Source organism: Bos indicus x Bos taurus, chromosome 20 (genome assembly GCF_003369695.1).
Source record: "Bos indicus x Bos taurus breed Angus x Brahman F1 hybrid chromosome 20, Bos_hybrid_MaternalHap_v2.0, whole genome shotgun sequence".
Classification (NCBI taxonomy): domain Eukaryota; kingdom Metazoa; phylum Chordata; class Mammalia; order Artiodactyla; family Bovidae; genus Bos; species Bos indicus x Bos taurus.
This window is the reverse complement of record NC_040095.1, coordinates 19,855,760-19,881,407: the sequence shown is the minus strand read 5'-3', so window position 1 is coordinate 19,881,407 and position 25,648 is coordinate 19,855,760. Positions and strand designations below refer to the sequence as shown.

Sequence of the window (25,648 nt, the reverse complement as noted above, 5' to 3'; positions counted from 1 at the left end):
ACAGAGGATCTCGCTGTGAGTTTATTTTTGTGTATGGTGTTAGGAAGTGTTCTAGTTTCATTCTTCTGCATGTAGCTTTCCAGTTTTTCCAGCATCACTTCATGAAGAGGCTGTCTTTTCTCACTGTATATTCTTGCATCCTTTGTCAAAAATAAGGTGTCCATAGGTGGATACGTTTATCTCTGGGCTTTCTATCCTGTTCTATTGATCTGTATTTCTATTTTTGTGCCAGTACCATACTGTCTTGATGACTGCAGCTTTATAGTATAGTCTGAAGTCAGGAAGGTTGATTCCTCCAGCTCCATTTTTCTTTGTCAAGACTGCTTTGGCTATTCAGGGTCTTTTGTGTTTTCATACACAGCCCATTCATCACTGCAACTAAAAGAATAAAACACCTAAGAATAAACCTACATAAAGAGACAAAAGACCTGTATGCAGAAAACTCTAAGACACTGAAGAAACAAATCAAAGACGACACAAACAGACGGAGAGCTAGGCCATGTTCTTGCTCTTGTTGTTCAGTTGCTCGGTCGTGTCCAAACCTCTGCAACCTCATGGACTGCAGCACACCAGGCTTCCCTGTCCTTCACCATCTCCCGGAGGCTGTTAAACTCATGTCCATTGAGTTGGTGATGCCATCCAACCATCTTGCTCTCTGTCATCCCCTTCTCATTCTGCCTTCAAACTTTCCCGGCATCCAATGAGTCAGCCCTTTGCGGTAGGTGGCCAAAATATTAGAGCTTTAGTTTCAGCATCAGTCTTTCCCATGAATATTCAGGGTTGATTGCCTTTAGGATTGACTGGTTTCAATATTGTGAAAATGGTTATTCTGCCCAAAGCAATCTACAGATTCAATGCAATCCCTATCAAACTTACCAGTGATATTTTCACAGAACTAGAACACAAGAAAAATTTTATATAAATATTCACAGTAGTATAACTCATGGTAACCAAAAGGTGAAAACAATCCGCATGTCTATCAACTGATGAATGAATAAACTAAAGGTGGGGTATCTATACAATGGAATATTATTTGTCCATACAAAGAAACGAAATACTGATAGATACACACTACAACATAGGTGAATCTTGAAATCGTTATGCCAAGTGAAAGAAGTCAGTCAGGAAAAACAACATATTACATGGTCCTATTTAAATGAACTATTCAGAGCAGGCCAATCTAATAGAGCCGAAAGTAGATTAATAGTTGCTCAGGGCTAGGAGTCCATGAGGTCACTAAGAGTCGGACATGACTGAGCGACTTCACTTTCACTTTTCACTTTCATGCATTGGAGAAGGAAGTGGCAACCCACTCCAGTGTTCTTGCCTGGAGAATCCCAGGGATGGGGGAGCCTGATGGGCTGCCATCTATGGGGTCACACAGAGTTGGACACAACTGAAGCGACTTAGCAGCAGCAGCAGCAGCAGTAGGGCTAGGAGTAGAGCAGGTCACGTGGAAGGGTGACAGCCGTGGGGAACTGGGTTTCTTCCAGGGTGATAAAATATACCGCAATGAACTGTGTTATTGCACAACTCTGTGAATATACTAATAATTCATTAGCTATATAATTTTAATGAGGGATTAGTATGGCATGTGAATTATACCTCAATAAATTTCCTTCAAAAATAAAAGCAAGAAGCCTCTCCATGTACCAATGCGTTGGGAAGTGAAAAATGGAAGCTTCAGGACAGTGACCAGGTAGACAATGCTTCTTTTTGTGTAAAAGGGGGAGTGAATAGAATTTATAGTTTCACTGTTTGCTTTTACATAAACTTTAAGGGATACCCAAAGAAGATTAATGAGTGAAGAACTCTGAGTATGAGTACCATTTTTCCAAATTATGACAGTAATAGTAATTAATAGTAAACATTACCTACAGATAATTCTATACCAGTATATGAGACATTCCTCACAGCTACACAGTATCTCATTAATGTTATACAAAATTGTTGAATGAGCCCTATACTAATTGACATGTAGGCTATTTCTAGTTTTCTATTATAAAATTTGCTGTAGAACATTTTTATACATATATTTTTGCACTTTTACACAGGCCAACAGCTAGAAAAAATTTTAAGAGTAGAGTTGATACATTAAAGATACACAATATAAAGAAACCTTAAACAATGTAACCAAAGTATACCTCTTAAATTTGTTGACAGCTGCAGCAGCTATAAAAACTCAGTTTAAATAAGCATAATCACTTGAGCAAAACCCATTCTTCTGAACAAGATTAAATGAAAATTGGCAATTTTCCCATTTTCTGTTATGAGAGCATTAAAGAAGAAGCACAATAAGCTCCTTTGAAAAGAAATTAAGACAAAACCCAACTGGCTTATTCTATGTAAGCTCTGAAACTTGAGCAAGAGAGAACTCCTTTTAATAGACATGAATTTATTTGAATTCATTATGCGGTTTCCCACATGCCGTGCCCATTTAAAGTGACCTTTCAGCCTCCAAGTAGGAGTCTAACTGCAAAAGGATGAAGAGAATCTGTTTCAATTGAGATAAACATCAACTGTCAAAATCTGATTAGACTATTTAAATTCTAAGGCAAAACCGTCATCAAAAGAAATGGAACACTCCAGGGCAGCAGTAAATTGGGTGTAATGTCATTCTGTGAAGTTCTGATGGTGCAGAAAGATTTCTGAGTGTCCATGAAACACAGGGCTATGTTTGGAGGCATTCATTCTCCTCTTTTCTTCCTTCCACTCTCTCTGGCTCATTTTGGAGTTGTTTTTGAGTGGGTCTCCTTAAGCTGCATTATCACCTCTAAATAGAGGTATCTGAGCAAAGGAAACTGTTATTCCCTATGGTCAAGGAATGGTAGATACTAACTAACAAACTTTTATGGTCGACAGTAACAAAAAGTTACACGTACATCTTTAACAGACATTAGGTTGTCAAAAGAATTAGAATGCAATATGCTAGGAATCCAGGAAGGCAATGGCACCTCACTCCAGTGCTCTTGCCTGGAAAATCCCATGGATGGAGGAGCCTGGTAGGCCGCAGTCCATGGGGTTGCTAGGAGTCAGACACGACTGACCGACTTCACTTTCACTTTTCACTTTCATGCACTGGAGAAGGAAATGGCAACCCACTCCAGTGCTCTTGCCTGGAGAATCCCAGGGACGGGGGAGCCTGGTGGGCTTCCGTCTATGGGGTTGCACAGAGTCGGACACGACTGAAGTGACTTAGCATGCTAGGAACAGAGACACATAGAAAAGACATGTGGGCATGGTGGGAGGAGGGGAGGGTGGAGTGAATTAGGAGATTAGGTTTGATATAAACACAAGTACCATGTGTAAAATATTAGGTTTGACATAAATAAAAGTACCATATGTAAGACAAATAGATAGTGAGAACATACTCTATAGCACAGGGAGCTCAGCTCAGTGCTCTGTGATGACCTAAATGGGTGGCATGGTGGTGGGCAGTAAGATCCAAAATCGAGGGGATGTAAGTATGCATATAGCTGATTCACTTTGTTGTACAGCAGAAACATAACACTATAAAGCAATTATACTCCAATAAAAAAGAATCCAATATCCTATATTTCACACTAAACCCTTAATTAACTTATTTTTGGTTGTTATTGTTGCTTTTGTCATTATTTTGTTGTTTTCTGATTTGTGACGGGTTTCAGTGTGCTTGTTGTCTGGAGCTGATAGAGCCCATTCATGAACTACTGAGGAATTCAAGGGGAAAAAAATGACATGTCTCAAGCAGTCTTGCCAAATAGAACTTCTGTCTTTTTCACCATTCATATTGTCACAGGGGGCACACCCTCCCATCAGCTGAAGGCCAAATTATATCCTCTGCAAAGATTACTCTAGCAAGTTGCTAGAATCATTTTTTTTTTAAAAAACACATATATCTATTCATCAACTACATTTCGGATTCAAACCTTAACTAAACTAAGCCAATAGAGGTATTAGAACACTGAAATCTAGGTACTCACAGGCAGAGAAAATTCAATACGGCTTGCCCTAGTGGGTGACATGCTATCTAAAATAGAAGTAAATTTGAGATTAGAAAACACAGATGGTGCTGATGGGCTGGTGCACTGGGACGACCCAGAGGGATGGTATGGGGAGGGAGGAGCGGGGAGGAGGGGTCAGGATGGGGAACACATGTATACCTGTGGCGGATTCATTTTGATATATGGCAAAACCAATACAATATTGTAAAGTTAAAAAATAAAATTAAATTTAAAAAAAAGAAAACACAGATGCTAGTGTTATGTTTTAAGGGTGATCAAAGGGCTAAGTAGTTCTCAGTGATTCCTGTGAGGCATTGAAAATCAATGAGAATCTTAAGCCTAATAAAAAATGCTTTGCAACTCTAGCAAGTCTACTTGCTACTTGGGAGGCTCATAAACTTTGTATCAAGAAAAGAAAGGTGCAGCTGCATGGCATCCTTTTACTCCAGAAGGCTTTCTTTCCATCCCTAAGTGAAGTTCACTTTCTTTGACCTCTGCCCTCCAAGACTCTCAAGAACATTCCAATACCAGAGGTTAGGCTCAGGAACATGTAGAAAACAACCCAGCCAAAGATCAACACCAAGGATATAGGGAACCCATCATTTTAAGATTTCCAACTTCCACTGGAAATTCGGATGTGAGAGCCATATAAATGCTGTAATCTTCTTCTCCCATCGCTTTGCTCAACTGGTTCCTTCACGTTCTTAGCTTCCCTGACCACTCAAAGAAAGTACATCTCCAAGAAACACACACACGTTAATTCAGCCTTTTGTGTAGTATTCTCTTCACTGGACTTACCATATTGGGAATCATTTTATTTGTTGCATACATGCTCAGTCGCTTCAGTCGTGTCTGACTCTTTGTGACCCCATGGACTGTCGCCTGCCAGGCTCCTCTGTCCATGGAATTCTCCAGGCAAGAATACTGGAGTGGGTTGCCATGGCCTCCTCCAGGAGATCTTGCCAACCAATGTATCAAACTCGTGTCTCCTGCACTGGCAGGTGAGTTCTTAACCCTAAGCCCTGGGATGTACTGGTGTCTCCCTCTCTTCATCAAGCTTATGGAGTAAAAATAATTATTAAACATAATTATTTTTACTCCATAAGCTCCATGAAGTGAGGGACGCATGGATGTATCCTCAATGCCTGGCATATGTCAAAAATCAAACATGTATTTGTCTTTACAGGAATACATAGAAACTTTGTTGCTGTTGTTGTTCGGTCACTAAGTCATGTCTGATTTTGTGACTCCATGGACTGAGGCACGCCAGGCTCCCCTGTCCCCCACTAACTCCTGGAGTTTGCTCAAATTCATGTCCATCCAACTCAGTGGATATAGAAACTCCCCGACACAAAACTAGAGCAAACTATCCTAAGCATATAGTCTGTCTGAACTATACTTTTTAAATAAAAAAGCATTTTATATCTCTAATCTTCTTGTGACATCACTGTAGACCACTATTAGAATGTAACTTATGTATGTTTAAGAATAGAAAAAGTAACATATTTCTAAATACTGTAATATTTAGAAAATAATATCTATTTTTAACAGAGCTATGTCAAAGAAAGTTTCAATCTAGATTTAGCTATAAGTGAGGTTGATTTATTCCATATGCATGAAAATTTATTTAACAGAATAATAAGTTTAGATTAACCCAAGATTTACATGTATTAATCTTCAAATTAAACAATAATTAGATTTTATTTAGAGCTGTTAATACTTTTTTTTCAGTAAAATTTCCATTGCTCTTTTACTCGTGAAATGTCATATACGTGTTATATCTTATACTATCATTTTGTTAAATGGTCAAATTCTTACATCCTAAAACAGTAACTTGTGTTTAAGAGTAACTTGAGCCAAAACTAAAATGAAAACTAACATGAGAACATAAACACAAAAACATGATTAGGAGTTTTCCCCTCTGAAAATTAATAAACTAACACTTATTTGATTTCTGTGCCAAGTAAATACTTTCTAAGATGTCCTTCATTCAACCTCTCTAGGAACTCCAAGGATTATTTTTCCCCACGTACAAGATCACCCTGCTTGTAACTGGAGGAGCCTAGTTTTGAATTTGACCTGACTTCAGGACGCTCCCTACCTCTCCCCATCTCTATTGTTAGCAATTGCAAACTGCCTCTGAGTTTCAGCTCTATGGTACCATGTCCTGTATTTTCCTAAGGTCTAAAGAAATACAAGTTCTTTGAATGCAGTCAAGCAGATAAGGTCTAGCATCAAAGTGATCTCAAGGTTTAAAACTAGCCATTAACTCTCACAAGGAAGACAAAAATGAATCTATTCCTGGTGCTGGAAGCTTAAGTGCTTTTGATTTCTTTCTATAAAACAGATAAAGGTTTTCTTAGATAACTAAGGGGGGCGGGAAATGACTTTCTCTCAAAGATTCCAGATATTTTTACAGGCAGCATAACTTTCCATTGACCCACCAACCAGTAAAACCAACTGAGAGTTACTCAGAGTCACTCCCCAAAATCTCTTGTAAGTCATCAGAATTATTTTGAGGGGCCAGCCTTTATTTTCTATTACTCCTATTACTCATAATTCATTTATTACAAGGAGTATTTCTTTCTCCCCACCAGCATGTTTGCATTTATTCAGGACACTTATCCTAAATCAGAAATTGCTAGGATTGAGATCAAACTCGACAGAAGTTTTCATGGATTTAACTTCCTTTCCCAACAAATTTTATAGGAAATCAAAAGTTTCAACATGAGTTGATAAGCAAGGCACTATCATTTCTTTATCAGAATAGCCAGAATAGATGCTCATACATTTAAAAAGATTTTCCTGAGAGGTTTTTTGTTGTTTGTTTGGTTTTCTTCTCTCCAAATAGGTGGACAGTCCAACTTGGGCCCTAAAGAATACAGAAAATCAAAGAGGATTTTAAAGCAACTTTTACTTAGAAATAGTTCAGAGAACAAAAGGTGTTCATTTGATATTCAATTAAGTTTTTTGCCTTGAAGGCTAGAGCTTCTTTCTATGAATTTGAAATTTACAGAGTTGGTTACACTTATGCAATATTCAGGAAGCAACTGAGTGAACATGCAGTGCCTCGAGGGACCGGCACCGAGGGAATTTGGTACTTTATAACTGTGGGGAAGCCCAGGTTTGCACATGGAGGTCTATATTTGTACTTTACCCACCTCCTGTGTAAAGATAAACTAGAAACAAAGACCTATAAAGGACAAGGATCATGGAAGCAAACAGGTTTGGTACTTCAAACAAATTATATAGTTTATCAAAGGAAATCATCTAAAATTTTGCTTTGATTATTGGAAACTTCAGCAATTTTTTTTTATTATGGTATACATTTTATTGTTGTATAATTCTTTTTTTTTTTCTAATTTTATTTTATTTTTAAACTTTACATAATTGTATTAGTTTTGCCAAACATCAAAATGAATCCGCCACAGGTATACATGTGTTCCCCATCCTGAACCCTCCTCCCTCCTCCCTCCCCATACCATCCCTCTGGGTGGTCCCAATGCTCTAGCCCCAAGCATCCAGCATCATGCATCGAACCTGGACTGGCAACTCATCTCTTACATGACATTTTACATGTTTCAATGCCATTCTCCCAAATCTTCCCACCCTCTCCCTCTCCCACAGAGTCCATAAGACTGTTCTATACATCAGTGTCTCCTTTGCTGTCTCGTACACCAGGTTATTGTTACCATCTTTCTAAATTCCATATATATGCATTAGTATACTGTATTTATGTTTTTCCTTCTGGCATACTTCACTCTGTATAATAGGCTCCAGTTTCATCCACCTCATTAGAACTGATTCAAATGTATTCTTTTTAATGGCTGAGTAATACTCCATTGTGTATATGTACCACTGCTTTCTTATCCATTCATCTGCTGATGGACATCTAGGTTGCTTCCATGTCCTGCCTATTATAAACAGTGCTGCGATGAACATTGGGGTACACGTGTCTCTTTCCCTTCTGGTTTCCTCAGTGTGTATGCCCAGCAGTGGGATTGCTGGATCATAAGGCAGTTCTATTTCCAGTTTTTTAAGGAATCTCCACACTGTTCTCCATAGTGGCTGTACTAGTTTGCATTCCCACCAACAGTGCAAGAGGGTTCCCTTTTCTCCACACCCTCTCCAGCATTTATTATTATATATCTGAAATTCCAAACTCTACTCTAGATTTTTAATTTATGCTTTTTGGTATTTGATATCAATTTTGTACCTGTATTTTCTTTATAATTTTTGTGACATTGTTTGTATTTGTTTGTTTGTTTTCTCTCTTTATTTTTCTTCTTTTTTTTTTTTTTAACATTGTATTTTTGAAATTCCAAACTCTACTCTAGATTTTTAATTTTTGCTTTCTGGTATTAGTTATCAATTTTGTACCTGTACTTTCTTTATAATTTTCTCGACCTTGTTTGTTTTTGTTTGTTCGTTTTTTCTCTCTTTCTTTTCCTTCTTCTTTTCTTTAACATCATATTTTTGAAATTCCAAACTCTACTCTAGATTTTTAATTTTTGCTTTCTGGTATTAGTTATCAATTTTGTACCTGTACTTTCTTTATAATTTTCGCGACCTTGTTTGTTTTTGTTTGTTCATTTTTTCTCTCTTTCTTTTCCTTCTTCTTTTCTTTAACATCGCATTTTTGAAATTCCAAACTTTACTCTAGATTTTTAATTTTTGCTTTTATGTATTTGTTACCAATTTTGTACCTTTAAGGACCCAATCTTCAGGACCCATTTTTCACTAGGGAGCGAGATTACTGGCTTGACTGCTCTCCCTCCCTTTGGACTCTCCTTTTTCTCCACCAGGTCGCCTCTGTCTCCTCCCTAACCCCTCTCTACTCTACCCAACTCTGTGAATTTCTGTGTGTTCCAGACGGTGGAGAACACTTAGGGAACTGATTACTGGCTGGATCTGTCTCCCTCCTTTTCATTCCCCCCTTTTATCCTTCTGGCCACCTCTGTTACCTTCCTCCTTCTTCTCTTCTCTGTATAACCCCGTGAACATCTCTGAGTGGTCCAGTTGTGGAGTGCACATAAGGAAGTGACTACTGGCTAGCCCACTCTCTCCACTCTTGATTCACCTCATCTCATTTGGGTCACCTCTAACTCCCTCCTCCCTCTTCTCTTCTCCATGTAACCCTGTGAATCTCTCTGAGTGACCCTCACCATAGAGAAACTTTTCATCTTTAATGTAGATGTTTTATCAGTGGTGCTGTATAGAAGGAGAAGTTTTGAAACTACTGTAAAAATAAGACCGATAACCGGAAGCAGGAGACTTAAGTCCAAACCTGACTCCAGGGAACTCCTGACTCCAAGGAACATTCATTGACAGGAGCTCATCAAATGCCTCCATACCGACACTGAAACCAAGCACCGCACAAGGGCCAATAAGTTCCAGGGCAAGACATACCAAGCAAATTCTCCAGCAACAAAGGAACACAGCCCTGAGCTTCAAGATACAGGCTGCCCAAAGTCACCCCAAAACTATAGACATCTCATAACTCATTACTGGACATTTCATTGCACTCCAGAGAGAAGAAATACAGCTCCACCCACCAGAACACCAACACAAGCTTCCCTAACCAGGAAACCTTGACAAGCCACCTGTACAAACCCACACACAGTGAGGAAACGCCACAATAAAGAGAACTCCACAAACTGCCAGAATACAGAAAGGACACCCCAAACTCAGCAATTTAAACAAGATGAAGAGACAGAGGAATACTCAGCAGATAAAGAAACAGGATAAATGCCCACCAAACCAAACAAAAGAGGAAGAGATAGGGAATCTACCTGATAAGGAATTCCGAATAATGATAGTGAAATTGATCCAAAATCTTGAAACTAAAATGGAATCACAGATAAATAGCCTGGAGACAAGGATTGAGAAGATGCAAGAAAGGTTTAACAAGGACCTAGAAGAAATAAAAAAGAGTCAATATATAATGAATAATGCAATAAATGAAATTAAAAACACTCTGGAGGCAACAAATAGTAGATTAACAGAGGCAGAAGATAGGATTAGTGAGTTAGAAGATAGAATGGTAGAAATAAATGAATCAGAGAGGATAAAAGAAAAACGAATTAAAAGAAATGAGGACAATCTCAGAGACCTCCAGGACAATATTAAATGCTACAACATTCGAATCATAGGGGTTCCAGAAGAAGAAGACAAAAAGAAAGACCATGAGAAAATACTTGAGGAGATAATAGTTGAAAACTTCCCTAAAATGGGGAAGGAAATAATCACCCAAGTCCAAGAAACCCAGAGAGTCCCAAACAGGATAAACCCAAGGCGAAACACCCCAAGACACATATTAATCAAATTAACAAAGATCAAACACAAAGAACAAATATTAAAAGCAGCAAGGGAAAAACAACAAATAACACACAAGGGAATTCCCATAAGGATAACAGCTGATCTTTCAATAGAAACTCTTCAAGCCAGGAGGGAATGGCAAAACATACTTAAAATGATGAAAGAAAATAACCTACAGCCCAGATTATTGTACCCAGCAATTTTTGACTATTAGGATATGACACATGAGTGAAATTTAAAAGAATGAACCTCTGTGCTTTATACATGAAATGATCACCAATTGACAAAGAAAGTCAAATCACCAATAGAACAAAACTACAAGTGAAAAAAAAAAAAATAAATGACTTATTTAAGAAGGGATGACAAAAGGGACAATACTGGGAGAAGTAGGAGATTCAAGTGAGAAATTAATTTATAATTCAATTAAAATCTTACAAATACACTTTGCAAAGTTTAAAATCATATAGTTTTTCTGACTACCAGCTCAAGTATATAAAAGTTATTTATGGACTGCCCACAATCCAGGCAGATTCTTTACCATCTAAGCCACCAGAGAAGCCCCAAGAATACTGGAGTGGGTAGCCATTCCCTTCTCCAGGGGATCTTCTAGACCCAGGGATTGAACCCAGGTTACTCACACTGCAGGCAGATTCTTCCCCATCTGAGCCATCAGGGAAGTCCACTGAAGAGACAGGGTATACTAAATGTGGTAGATTCTAATGTCAGACTGAGTTCAAAACTAGTTAATACTATAGAGCCAGAGCTGCTGTAATTGCTAACTGGACTACTGCTAAAATACCAGTAGTTCATATGTTTGGTGGGAATCATGTACTAATACAGTTCACTGTGAAAGTCCGATAACATTTGATATTTTGGTGGTAGGCAGGCTTTCCATTGTGTGGTCCCCTTGTATGGCAATTGTAATCCTTAAGAGCAAATTCTTTATACCAAACAACAATGGGACATGAATGCCATTTTCATCTGATTTCTAAATGGAATCTGGTCTCTGATAGTTCTTTCCAAAGCTCTTATTAGATCTCTATTTGATGAAATGACCTTATTTAGATTAATGCAGTTAAAGCCATGGATTATGCAAGATGTTTAAAGGAATATAACTGCGCTCCACCATGGTAATAGTAAAATTAGTTTATTTTACTCAGTGCTGGCAAGCAAACCAGTAGTGGCCATTTGTGGAAAGGAAAAACTTATTTGCCTTCATTTTCACTAATGTGAAACAGAGTCCTCAAAAATTTAAAAAAAAATTAACTAGGTACTATAAAAACGAATCTCCTGCACATTTCCTGTGAAGACAGAAATTTTGGTAATAAGACAAATTATGTCAAATGTCAATATGAGTTATTTTTGTTTAAACTTCATTTTTTTCTATTTATCTGATTTTCCTTCTCATGTTCTCTTTCTCTATATACATTAAAATTTCCTAGTTTATATGCTCTCTCTTTGAAAAATTAAATGCTAAATTCATCTAAATAAGAGAGAAATCTGCTGGTTCTAAAGCTTATTTAAATAAAATGAACTTAAACATTTAATTTGGCTGACATAGCCTTGTTAGGAGGTGATTAAATAAGCAATTTACCTAGAATGAACATATTCCTCTAATCTCAGGGAAAATATTTTGGTTTTAAAAAAATCAAATATCCCAGATTTATTTCATATTACCACACCCTAAATTCAAGTAGTCAGGTTTTTAAATTATTCTGTTCACTGCTGGATTTTTGAGAGCAACCCAACCACTCACTTTTAAACTATAAATGTATTTTTATAATAAAAGCAAAAAAAAATCCTAGGGATATAGAAAACTGTAAAAGTAGAAATCTTCTACCTCACAGGAATACTTTAGAAAGTCACTGGATTGGGAATTTTATGAAGGTGAGGGCTAATATCTCTCTAAGACCCATCAGGGTGCCTGGAGCAGAACTGAGTTAATAAACATTGTTAAGTGAAGCAATGAAAAATATACCTTTATTTTTACAACTAATAAAAGTGCTACAGAAACAAAACTCTTCTTTAAGAACAGTACATTTTAAGCTATAGAATCAGATTTCATGGTCAAGTGGCTAGAAAATGATCTTGTACCACACTAAAAACCAATCCTCAATTACAAAGGATTAAGACTTAATTTCTTAGTATTCTGAAAAACGTAAGTCTAGAAATGTGGTAAAGCTAAAAGCAACTTAATAGTGGGGAAAGTGCACAATCCAGGAAGGAATGCTCACCCAGACTTCGGAGGCCAGAGGTTAGGGCTCTAGGCCACACTTGGTCCCTGACTTAACATCCCAGCCATGGAGTCTGTCTGATGGGGTGGCTATGTTTTGCTTCAAAAGGCTGACAATGAAGCTGCAGTGAGCCTGAAGCAGTGGTTGTCGTTCTTGCCCCAAATAGGTCTCTCAGATGAAGAGAACACCAAACTGATAAAGAGTTAGAGAAAGTAGCCCAGACGGTAAAGCGTCTGCCTACAATGCAGGAGACCTGGCTTCGATCCCTGGGTTGGGAAGATCCCCTTGAGAAGGAAATGGCAACCCACTCCAGTAATTCATGCCTGGAAAAATCCCATGGACAGAGGAGCCTGGTGGGCTACAGTCCATGAGGTGGCAAAGAGTCGGACACGACTGAGAGACTTCACTTCACTTCTAGAGAAAGTCAACTGTATGTCAACTGGGAGATGAATGTGTACAGAATACATCAGCATCTGCACACGCCATTCATGGTTAGTTGATGGTCCTGAGATGGGTCACTCAGGCAAAGAGAAATGTTGAGGAAAACTGGGAAGGTGGATTCAATTAATAGACAGGAGACTCATGAGGGAATAAGGAGAAGTGTTGAGACTGGAATTACCAATGAAGTTGGGAAACTAAGGGCAAAACCCACAGGAAAACAGGCAAACATCCTCTCTGATCTGATACTTTACAATTCTTCGCCACAGAGAGTAATTCTGCCTTCACAATTCAGTACAAATCTTAGCAGAGCACCATCTATTAAAATAAATTTAAACATAAATACAGATTGGGACATTTTCCAGGTGGTGTAACACACTCCTTGTTCTCTCTGCATGCAACAGACAGACGCACAATCCTGCTGTTGGGATAGGCACCGCGCTGGGTACCCAGGTACAAAGATGAAAACACCCAGTCTACCCTACAACCCATTCACAGTCCCTGAGGACAGGCAGGCAAGACAGCGTCAGTTGTTGCCATGCGACAAGTGCTTTGCTAGAGAATGGACCAGGTCTCCTGAACACAGGGAAGAACATCTTAATTCTGAATGGGAAGGCCAGGAGAGCTTCCCAGAAGAAATGCCCATTGAGAGTGAATCTAAACAACAGCTTGCACGTGAAATCGTATTCCAATGATTACTACAAATTGACAACAGTTTTGAACTGAACTGATAGTTCTAAACACCAAACTGTGACCTAAACAATTAGCGTATTTTTACCCTGAATTTATATTTCAAACAAAAATTTGCTTCACTGTATATCAGTGAGAAATGAATGGACTACACACAACTGCATCAACATGGGATACACTCTCAAACATCAATTGGCAGGGAAAATAAAACCCACCAGCCACAAAACAGTACCAACTGTATCCATTCATTTTATATAAAACTCAGAAGTAGAAAATAGTATTCTGTGATTTTTTTTTGAAATCAGGATAGATGTTACACTTCGTGCTGGTGGGCAGTAGCTAAAAGGGCCACAAAGGTGGCTTTAGAGTTGCTGGTAGCATTATTTTTAATCAGGGTGGTGATTATAAGGGTGGCCACTGATAATAGGAATTACTAATTTTTCTTTTTTTTTCTAGTTTGCAACATCCAAAAAGAGTAGTTATGGTTTATGACATGTACACATATTCTTCATAGGTGACAAATGACAAAAACATGTCGAAGCTTCTAAAATATACACACACAGATTTGTATGGATATATAAATACTGCTTTTGCTACAACTTAATTTTTGTGCAAATTTAATGGCAGAGTTAAAATGTAAAGAATTATTTTGAGACCATCAGGGCCACCTAAAACGCCAAGCAGCCCCATGATATCCCTCTTCTCTTTGGTGGCAAAAGTTGGCAAAAAAAGTTGGCAGCACTTTTTCTGAATCTCAGTGCAGCTCCCAGTATTCTTCCACGTGGCCATACTATGGGCCACAGATGAAAATGATTAGCAATCTTGGTTTTAAACAAAGAGGATTGTCTATTTCCTTTGTTACTTACATGAAAAAGACATTACAATTAAGGACACATTTTATGTGTATTTCTAAGTCAGGGTATAATTCCACGGCTATGTATGTAAAGTGATTTTCCCGATTATAAAAACACTTACAAAGGGATGTTTGCTAACAGTAAATCTGCTGATATTTTTGTGTTTTACATTACCATGGAAACACTTTCTGATTCATATACAATTAGACGCAATTTTAACAACAGGACTCAGACAAACAATCGGAACTATTTTTCTCAGGCAGAGATTCAGGGAATCTTTAGTGACCCAATTTTTTCCCTCAAGGTGGTGAGCCCCACCCTCAATCACACCTTTTAGCCCAAAGAACAGTTGCTAATTATAACAAAGTAAAGCTTTTCCACATTTTTTTATTGGTACCTACTCATAATAAAATAAGTACAGAGCAGAGACAATGGAACACTAATTGGCTGCTCTCACTAAACCACTGCATTTTCTACATTTCCAGCCTCTATGCTCTTCAGCTCATCCTGAAACTATACTCTGGGCCACAGGAACTGATCAAACCAAATCCCCTTTTGTGCATGTTGTCTTTCTAGATGGAGAAAGAGGCTTGTGCTATGCTCGAATGGCAGAGTAAAAATAAACAGGAGTCCTACCCAGTCTGGGACCTGCTAAGGATGAGGAGACTCAGGCTATGGAGATAACAATCTGTATATTACACAACCCAGAAGGCATGTCAGGACTAGAGGAGCAGGGCATCTGGAAAGACAGGGAAGGCCTGGCAGTGAGGTACAGTAAGACTGAACCACCAGGTGGCAGAAAGTGAAGAACTACAGAGCCACTTGATGAGGGCAAAAGAGAAGAGTGATAAAGCTGGCTTGAAATTCAGCATTAAAAAAAAACAAACAAAAACAATCATTGCATCCCATCCCATCACTTCATGGCGGAAAACAGATGCGGAAAAACTGGAAACAGTGATAGATTTGATTTTCTTGGTCTCCAAAATCACTGCAGATGGTGACTGCAGCCGTCAAATTAAAAGATGCTTGCTCCTTGGAAGGTAAGCTATGACAAACCTAGACAGCATATGAAAAAAATAAGAGATATCACTTTGCCAACAAAGGTCTGCATAGTCAAAGCTATGGTTTTTCCAGTAATCATGTATGGATGTGAGAGTTGGACTATAAAAAAGGCTGAGCAATGAAGAATTGATGCTTCTGAACTGTGGTGCTGGAGAACTCTTGAGAGTCCTTTGGACTGCAAGGAAATCAAACCAGTCAATCCTAAAGGAAATCAACCCTGAATATTCATTAGAAGGACTGAGGCTGAAGCTGAAACTCCTGATACTTTGGCCACCTGATGTGAAGAGCCAACTCACTGGAAAAGATGCTGATGCTGGGAAAGACTGAAGGCAAAACAAAAAGTGGGCAGCAGAGGATGAGATGGTTACAAAGCATCGATCGCCGACTCAATGGACAGGAGTTTGAGCAAACTCTAGGAGACAGCGGAGGACAGAGCAGCCTGGTGTGTTGCAGCCCATGGGGTCACAGAGAGTCAGACTTACTGACTGAAAAACAACAAGCCCTTCCTGTGAGATTAACCCACTGCCTGGGACTGCTGTCCTAGAGGATTCTGACCTATTTTTAAATAACTAAATCAGAAGCATCTTAGCTTCCAACTGATCACTTCTTTCTCTGCTACCTTCTCTATATCATTTATTCTTTGACCCACCTGAATAGATCTTTGAAGCACAGTGTGATTTATCCAGAACCCCTAGCTTTGTATAAAGACTCAGTTTGAGGTGTCCCAAGAAGACTGTCTCACAGAAAATAAGCTCTTATAGACTGAATCAGTTTCACCTTATAGTTCTTGATTTAAAAAGTCCCAATAATATACAAACTTGAAAAATGCATAATACAAGCTAACATTTCCTGATACAAAGAAGCAGCTACTGTGCTAAGGACTTTAATTAATTTTAATTAAGTTAATTAACTTATCTGACATATTTACATATATAGCATTACTAAAGGTAACATTACGGGAATTCCCTGGCACTTCCAAGTCAGGGGATACAGGTTCGATCCCTGGTCAGGGGACTAAGATCCTACATGCTACACAGTGTGGCCAAAAAAAAAATAATAGCATTTAATAATTTTTAAAAGTATGTGAATCCATGAAATTCTCTTATTTACCATGCAATCTCAGGTAAGTTTTCCTCACTATTCTAGAAAATGAGGAATAATAATAATGTGTGCCTCACAGGATTTATAATGAGACTTGATGGAGTAATTCTTTTCAAACACACAGCCTGATATCTGTCACAGAAGCACTCAGTAAATAGCAATTACCATGATTTTTACTTCAGTGAGACTATGTTTTGGAGAAGAGAGAAGAGTAAAGTTACAATTTCAAGACATGAATTTTGGCAATTTAATAAGCGATGTGACTTCCAAAAAATGTTACTGATCAGAGTTTAGTTACCTGCGAAGGTCTTTGGACAAAGCACTGTCTTGAATTTCCTTCAGGAGATCATGGAGACCTCAACCTCCATACCTCTCCATAAATATTCCTTCAATCCAACTTTGAAGTTGTGACAGAATTATCATGATATTAGCTAACTTCACAGACATAAGTTTAAGAATTACATTTAAGTACCATACAATAACCTTAGATATGCAGATGACACCACCCTTATGGCAGAAAGTGAAGAGGAACTAAAAAGCCTCTTGATGAAAGTGAAAGTGGAGAGTGAAAAAGTTGGCTTAAAGCTCAACATTCAGAAAATGAAGATCATGGCATCTGGTCCCATCACTTCATGGTAAATAGATGGGGAAACATTAGAAACAATGTCAGACTTTATTTTTTGGGCTCCAAAATCACTGCAGATGGTGATTGCAGCCATGAAATTAAAAGATTCTTAGTCCTTGGAAGAAAAGTTATGACCAACCTAGATAGCATATTCAAAAGCAGAGACATGACTTTGCCAACAAAGGTCCGTCTAGTCAAGGCTATGGTTTTTCCAGTAGTCATGTATGGATATGAGAGTTGGACTGTGAAGAAAGCTGAGCGCCAAAGAATTGATGCTTTTGAACTGTAGTGTTGGAGAAGACTCTTGAGAGTCCCTTGGACTGCAAGGAGATCCAACCAGTCCATTCTGAAGGAGATCAGCCCTGGGATTTCTTTGGAGGGAATGATGCTAAAGTTGAAACTCCAGTACTTTGGCCACCTCATGCGAAGAGTTGACTCATTGGAATAGACTCTGATGCTGGGAGGGATTGGAGGTGGGAGAAGAAGGGGACGACAGAGGATGAGATGGCTGGATGGCATCACTGACTCGATGGACATGAGTCTGGGTGAACTCTGGGAGTTGGTGATAGACAGGAAGGCCTGGTGTGCTGTGATTCATGGGGTTGCAAAGAGTCAGACATGACTGAGCGACTGAACTGAACTGAACCATACAAATTATAAATGGAAATACTTTCACGAATTTACCTGACAAAGTTTTAGCTCTCTATTTGACTTCAAACTTTGTGTTTGAATTTTAAGAAAAATATTTCTCCAATAAAATCTGTTGCCACAAAAACACTGACATTGTTTCTAACCATTTTCTTGACCTTATTTGACTGGAAGTTAAAGACCAGCAAAACTTTTCCAGTTCCAAAAATGGGGTCAGGGTGGGGAGAATTAGATTATAGGTTATTTTCTGTGGTCCTATTCATTTCCAAGAGTTTATGGTTCTACTCGCTGGTCAAATGCCAGAGAGGAAGAAAACTGCAATTTATAGTCAGATTGGGGGAGAGGGTCAATAAACTGAATGCATCAAGAACTAGCTAGATTTCTAGAGAATGAAGCTGGGCCAAAGTCCACCTTCCACGTCTCCATCCATCTCTATGGTCCATGGTGGAAGACTTGTGTGCACACCTTGAGAAAGAAGGCAGACAAATACAAAAGGTATTTGTTCTTGAGCTGTACATGGTTAAAAAGAGAACCTTGAAATAATCTAGGACAGAAAGGAAAGGCATAGACCAGCAGCCTACTGACCACTTTTGCAATACTAGGAGGCAGAATCATGAGTGACCAAAGCAGTGGAGACAGTGGAGAAAACTGAATAAAACAAAAACAATATCATCACCACAAAAAACATGGGGTTTAGAATTAGACCATGTTTTCTTCAGCACTGTGATTTACGAGTTTTATCTCCTTTAATTATGAAGATAAAATTAACTAAATCATGTACAGCACCAAGTCCAGTGTCTGACCAACAGCAGGTTCTCAATATTGTATATCTGTTATGTGGGTTTGATCCCTGGGTTGGGGAGATCCTCTGGAGGAGGAAATGGCAACCCACTCCAGCACTCTTGCAGGGTGAATCCCATCAACAAAGGAGCCTGGTGGGCTACAGTCCATGGGGTCACAAAGAGTCAGACATAACTGAACACGAACACACACACACATATCATTACAATGGTCACCACTCTGGTTACCACTGTAGACTTAGGGGCTACTGTCCCAGCTAGCTGGTAATCCAGCTGCCAATCAGAGTTACCTGCTGTTCTATGACACATCTATAGCAGAGGAAACATCACAGCAGTGGTTGCCTGCCTGCCAGAATGCCATTGGTTAAAAGTTGACACATTTTGCAGGAATTTATCCTAACTAAAACAGTTTCAGTCATATAAATCCCCTGACACAAAGAAGAAATTCTGTACCACATTGCAATGAAGTGAAATCACAGATGTTAGGAATTGTTATTTTCTGTATTCCATATATACATGAACATTTCATACATATTCATTTTAGAAAGCTGAATTTCTCATCTTGAATGTATTTTAAACAGGACAGAGACTCAGACACAATGGGAACACTCTTTTGCATGAAGCCTGAAAACAATTACACATTGAAACTATGTTTTACAGAACATTTCTTTTAACAAGTCACACTGGTACCACCCCCTTTACAATTCAAAATGAGCGTTTTGCACTATGAAATGAAATGGAGAAGGAAATGGTAACCCACTCAGTATTCTTGCCTGGAAAATCCCATGGACAGAAGAAACTGGCAGGCTACAGTTCGTGAGGTCACGAAGAGTTGGATGCCAATTGAGCACATAAGATTAAAAAAGACCACAAAGTCACTTTACTCCATAAAGGAGAATCTACTTATCTACTGATTCACTACCCTGATAACTAGGAAGAAACGGGTTAAAATTTAAGCAAGGAAGATTAATATTAGCTATAAACAAAACGTCTGAACTGTGTGGGCTGTAAAACATCAAAAACTTCACCAGTAAGGAAGTTTCGGAAATTGTCACCTCAGTGTGCATATATTCTACACCTGGTTTCTAGTTTTCTAATTTCTTGTTCTCCCTCATGTAACAGAGAAATGGAAAGGATTGAAGTCGACTTTCTTTATCCTCTGGCAGAAGTTTTTAGTCCTGAGATGAAGGGGAGAAACAAACAAATAAATAAAAACCATTGCTACACGCAAGTTCATTACTACAGCTGCTATCGGAAGGTGGCAGTGTGATTAAACAGGGCAGGGTGCCAGATGGCGAGTGTCTGGTTCAGAATGGGCTGAAGTCCTTCCAGCCTCCCCTCTGACCTTCCTCTTATTTCTCTAGACACTTCTTCAGATCTTTCCCATAATCTTCCCCTTATTGTTTCTCACTGTTATTCTGAAGAGCATCTTAGTTTAGCTTCCCCAATTCACATCCTCACCTATCACCCAGGGTGCTCCTACGAGAGCCAACTGCCTAGGAAGGTTGAAGGTAGATAATAAAGGCGTAACATTCATATTTCCTCTGTTATGCTAAGAACTGCATCCACAGGTTCTGGAATTTTCTATATTCTCCATTCTTCTAAAAGACTTCCTAGTTTAGTCCAAACTTGACCACAGAGCAAGGCATTTAGAGATTTGAGAATTAGAATTTCATAATTTAAGACTTTAAAGAGTATTTGTGATCCACTCTGTCCTTCCCTGGCATTAAAATATACATATATATATATATATATATATATTTTTTTTTTTAATGTTTTAAATAATATTCAAGCTATTTTAACCACTTTTCCTAAAAGCTGCTTATCTCTAGATCTGGGATTATCTCTAGGTCTATATCACCAGATGTGATACAAACTTAGAAAATAGGATCAAAAAGATTTATTGCAGGTTCAAAGCTCTGAACCAATTTTGAAAATAGTCACTTCTCTAAGTCCAGTCACATTGTATAACTGGACAGGCAGAAATTACACAAGTTCCATTTGTTTTCCCATTTGCAAAACCTTGTAAGATAAAAGATACAGGAAGGAAGATTTTGTACCTTTTTCAAAGCTGAGTTAAAACATTATGAAACTTCATACAAAGTTTGAGAACTGGTTTCTTACCTGACGCCTTACAGATCTTACAGAGAACAAAGTAAGACTTTCTAACAAAATTGGAAAGATGATCTATTAGAACTGAGAAGCACTGACTTTTGCTCTTTATTTTCCTACAATAGGGAATAGATAACTTTATTTGTTACTGCCGCTGCTGTTAAGTCGCTTCAGTCGTGTCCGACTCTGCGACCCCATAGATGGAAGCCCACCAGATTCCCCTGTCCCTGGGATTCTCCAGGCAAGAACACTGGAGTGGGTTGCCATTTCCTTCTCCAATGCTTGAAAATGAAAAGTGAGAGTGAAGTCGCTCAGTCGTGTCCGACTCTTCGCGACCCCATGGACTGCAGCCTACCAGGCTCCTCCATCCATGGAATTTTCCAGGCAAGAGTACTGGAGTGGGGTGCCATTGCCTTCTCTGAATCACAAAACCCTTTCAAATAGTTATTTTTCAATGCTCAACATCAGCCTTAAACTTTGAAAGTGAAAGTCGCTCAGTAGTGCCCGACTCTTTGTGACCCCATGGACCATACAGTCCATGGAATTCCCCAGGCCAGAATACTGGAGTGAGTAGGCTTTCCTTTCTCCAGGGGATATTCCCAACCCAGGGATCGAAACCAGGTCTCCCGCATTGCAGGTGGATTCTTTACTAGCTGAGCCACAAGGGAAGCCCAAGAATACTGGAGTGGGTAGCCTATCCCTTCTCCAGCAGATCTTCCCCACCCAGGAATCGAACCGGGGTCTCCTGCATTGCAGGCGGGTTCTCTACCAACTGAGCTATCAGGGAACTTTATGGCCTATCATACCCCAGAAGGTCAACTTCCAACTTATCTTTTCAGTCACCCAATAGCTACCAAATATTTTAGTGCATTTGCTATATTCACAAGATAGATAATTTGACAGTCATCAAAAGTGATACTTATAAAAATAGTGGTGGTAGTGATTTAGTCGCTCAGTTACGTCCGACACTTTGCAACCCTGTAGACTGTAGCCCGCCAGACTCTTCCATCCACGGGATTTTCCAGGCAAGAATCCTGGACTGGTTAGCCATGTCCTTCTCCAGGGAATCTCAGGTCTCCTGCATTGCAGGCAATTCTTTACCTACTGAGCTACCAGGGAAGCCCAAAGAAAAAGAGCACTGCCTCTGAAGCAGAGAGGCATGGGATTGAACCTCAGCACTCCCTAGCAGTTAAAGTGCCTTGTTCAAATTATTTTATCTCTTAGGTTCATTTCTTCATCTGTAAAATAGGGATTAACAACTCCTTCCTTTCAACATTATTATAAGAACTAAACAGGATACTATATTTAAAATTTTCCACAGAGTTCTCATTTATAAGAGACACTCGATAAAATGAAAGCTAGAAATATTATTATTAGAAAAATGCATGATGAAGTGGAGCAGAGAACTAATATTTACAACAGTTCAAGATATGTAAGTTAAGTGAAAAAAAAAATGAGAATAGTTGAGGTTAGGATACCAGGGGTTAAAACTAATTTTCCCTCCAAAATATTATTGTCATTACATCTTTTTATTTTCAATTAGAAAAGTTAGTAGTTTTACTATAATCATGAAGCCAAAATAAGAATTCTCAGTTAGCCTGAACTCATAACTTTAGGAGAATAGAGTTAATAGAAAAGAACAATCATTTATTGATCTGAGAAGCAATGTTTTTTAGAAAGTTATATCTGCTCACTACTGAAATGCTTATTTGCCGTATTTTGGACACTGAGCCAATTATTGTTTACCAGATATACAGATGGCTACACATACAAAGATGAGTTTGCTAATGCACATGGTAGTTATATTTTTAATATATTTAAAATCATGTATCATAATTCCTTGATGAAAAAGTGCATATCATATAGTAAAAGAATATATATTCAGAAGAATGAAAACCACCCTGCCTCCATTCTGGCCATTTTTACCCTAGAAGGTAACCACTACTAAAGGCTTGGAAAACACCCTTCCGGGCTTATTTTCTATGTCTATAAACCTAAGTAAAAATTTTACATATTTAATAATCTGCTTCAAAACTTACTTTATAAAAAGACTCACAGGCATATCTTAGACAATAGCATCTTCTCCCCACCAGATTACACAATGAACAATCTTAAATATCACAAGTATATGCCAAATAATGAACAGCAGAAAAGAACAAAGTCCAGTTTTATTGATCAAAGTTTTCTATATTTATATTTGTAAGGATAATTATTTTTCATTTAAATTGAATTATATAAGTCTTGGTTAGATTAATGAGAACTATCTCTGGGATATATTTGTAAGTGGTAAAATGCTACAGAATCATAATTTTATTATAATGTATAACTGCTGACTATTTCTAAATTGAAGACATGTGAAATTAAAATATTTATGGATATGTAACTGCCTCTTTGTTTTCTCACAGAGAATTTAAAGATGAACTATTACTACCAAAATGACTGAAACAGAAAGGCAAAATAAATGATTTTGCTAGTTTTATTAACTGTATGAGCATAAGAAAACATATAGATCATGTTTTTCTCAATTTCTAGCAGACATTTAAAGGAATGCAAAAGGATTAATACCACAATTAAATTCTTTTAGAACCTGGCACAGAGTAGGTAGTCAATAAATATACCTATTGAAAAAATAAAAACAACCTAGTATATATCCTTATTATATAATACTTTATATATATTTAAAATATTATATAATAAGGAAACAGATCAATTTCAAGATTATTTTTATCTTGTTTTTAGAAATTAATAGAATTTTAACTGTAAGTAAAGGGCTTGTTATTTAAGCAGATGAACCAGGAGGAAGGATATATAATATCACTAGGAGTTTGTCATGAAATCCTCTTTTAAAATGTGAGTATCTCAAAGGGATTCAGTCAGGGCTGTAAGTTCATGTGGATTGTTTTTTATGGTAGTGGTTGGAAAGAAACAGGAAAAAAGCCAAAGAATAGTAATCTGAAGCGCTGGGTTCTTGCAAAAGGCAATTAGCAAACTGTCCGGAAGCATCCAAAGAGAAAATAGACAGTCTTAGAAAAAAGGGGGCAATGGAACAAACAAGATTTACATAAGTAGCATTAAGATAGTAAAGGCAAAAGATGATTCTCCCAAAAGAAAGTATTCTCAAGCACAGAACGAAATAAAATCATCTGAAAAAGGAATATTTACTTGGTCTCTCTAGTGGGAAGTCAGTTCTTAAGAGGATGAAGTAGGTTTTGGTTTCTGAAAGGAAAGGGGTTAGGGGTGGGGGTTGAGAGGACACCATCCTACTGAATTGTCGGGGGCAAGTATGTACCGAGGTACAGGGAGCCGAAGGGCTGCTTTTTTTGTTAATCAAGTAAACATCTATATATATATATGTGTGTGTGTGTGTACACATATACACACATGTGTGATGTATAGAACAGTCTTATGGACTCTGTTGGAGAGGGAGAGGGTGGGAAGATTTGGGAGAATGGCATTGAAACATGTATAATATCATGTATGAAACGAGTTGCAGTCCAGGTTCGATGCACGATACTGGATGCTTGGGGCTAGTGCACTGGGAGGACCCAGAGGGATGGTATGGGGAGGGAGGAGGGAGGAGGGTTCAGGATGGGGAATACCTGTGGCGGATTCATTTTGATATTTGGCAAAACTAATACAATTTTGTAAAGTTTAAAAATAATATAAAAAAAAAAAAATAAAACACATGTATACCTGTGGCGGATTCATTTCAATAAAAAAAATAATAATAATAAATAAATTATGTAAAACCCGAAAAGAAAAAGAAAAATATAAATATAAATAGATGTGTTGTACAGAAATTGAAGGATAAAGGGATAATAAAACAGTTAAACTATAACTACAGTGATTACAACCTCAGGTCAATGATTCAGAGACAGCAGTGATATATCCAAACAGTTACATTATTAATAAGACAGAGGTAAGAGGGAGGTTTCCATAGTGTGCCATCAGGGACCATTAGCATAAAGAGAGGCATTTACTTCTTACATAAACACCATCTAAACCAAACACTACTCAAACTATTTAAAATTAAATGGAACAATATACACATTCATATTTTAAAACACATACTTTGAACTGTGGCCCTATTTATGACCTTACATAACACAGAATAATCAAATAGAACAGTTGTGGATAAAAATAGACTATGATAACCTCAGAGGAGTAAAGGATGTCGATGCTGCTGAACACTGAACTGCACTAAGTGTTGCTGATTGATTGCATCCTAAATTTGGAGCTAAGTCTCCTGGCGTTTGAGACAAAAACAGCAAATAGGTTGGTTAAATACTATTTATTCATGCATAAGAGCCTGTTTTCACATAGGCAGGACAGAAATCACAAGTGAATAAAATTCACTTATAAATTCTGATTACCCATTTATATTAGAGATTTATATTAGTTATAGCAACTATAAAAGGATTCTAAGTATTTCCCAGTATTTATTATTTGGCATAAAAGAGCCATACAAGTTTAGTTGCAGATGCAACCTTTTCTTTAAATAAACTCAAGGAGGAATTTATCACATGTATTCATTTATTTTTTAAAAAATCACAATTGATATGAGATCAAATCTGCATCTATAGTTTATTAAAACTCACAGAAATACCACTGCAGGACAATTCTTGATTCTAGTCCCCTACAAAATAGCAGTACAATAACAGCAAATGATAACCCAACCTCATAAATGTGGACTGAATTCCCTATACAAATAATGTAAGTATTTATTTGTGTGTCTGCCTGCTCAAATAATTATATGTAGTGCATCTTACCTGCTTGCTTCCAG

The 25,648-nt window shown here is 37.9% G+C and overlaps 1 protein-coding gene and 1 non-coding gene across 7 annotated transcripts in view; both read right to left on the bottom strand.

The window, feature by feature from the left end:
- Positions 1-25,648, bottom strand: part of PDE4D (phosphodiesterase 4D) — a 1,572,172-nt gene that overhangs the window by 276,559 nt on the left and 1,269,965 nt on the right. The gene's annotated exons all lie outside the window — the stretch shown is intronic.
- On the bottom strand, positions 21,581-21,652 carry TRNAC-GCA. The gene has a single exon. It is a non-coding gene; the product is annotated as a tRNA-Cys (tRNA).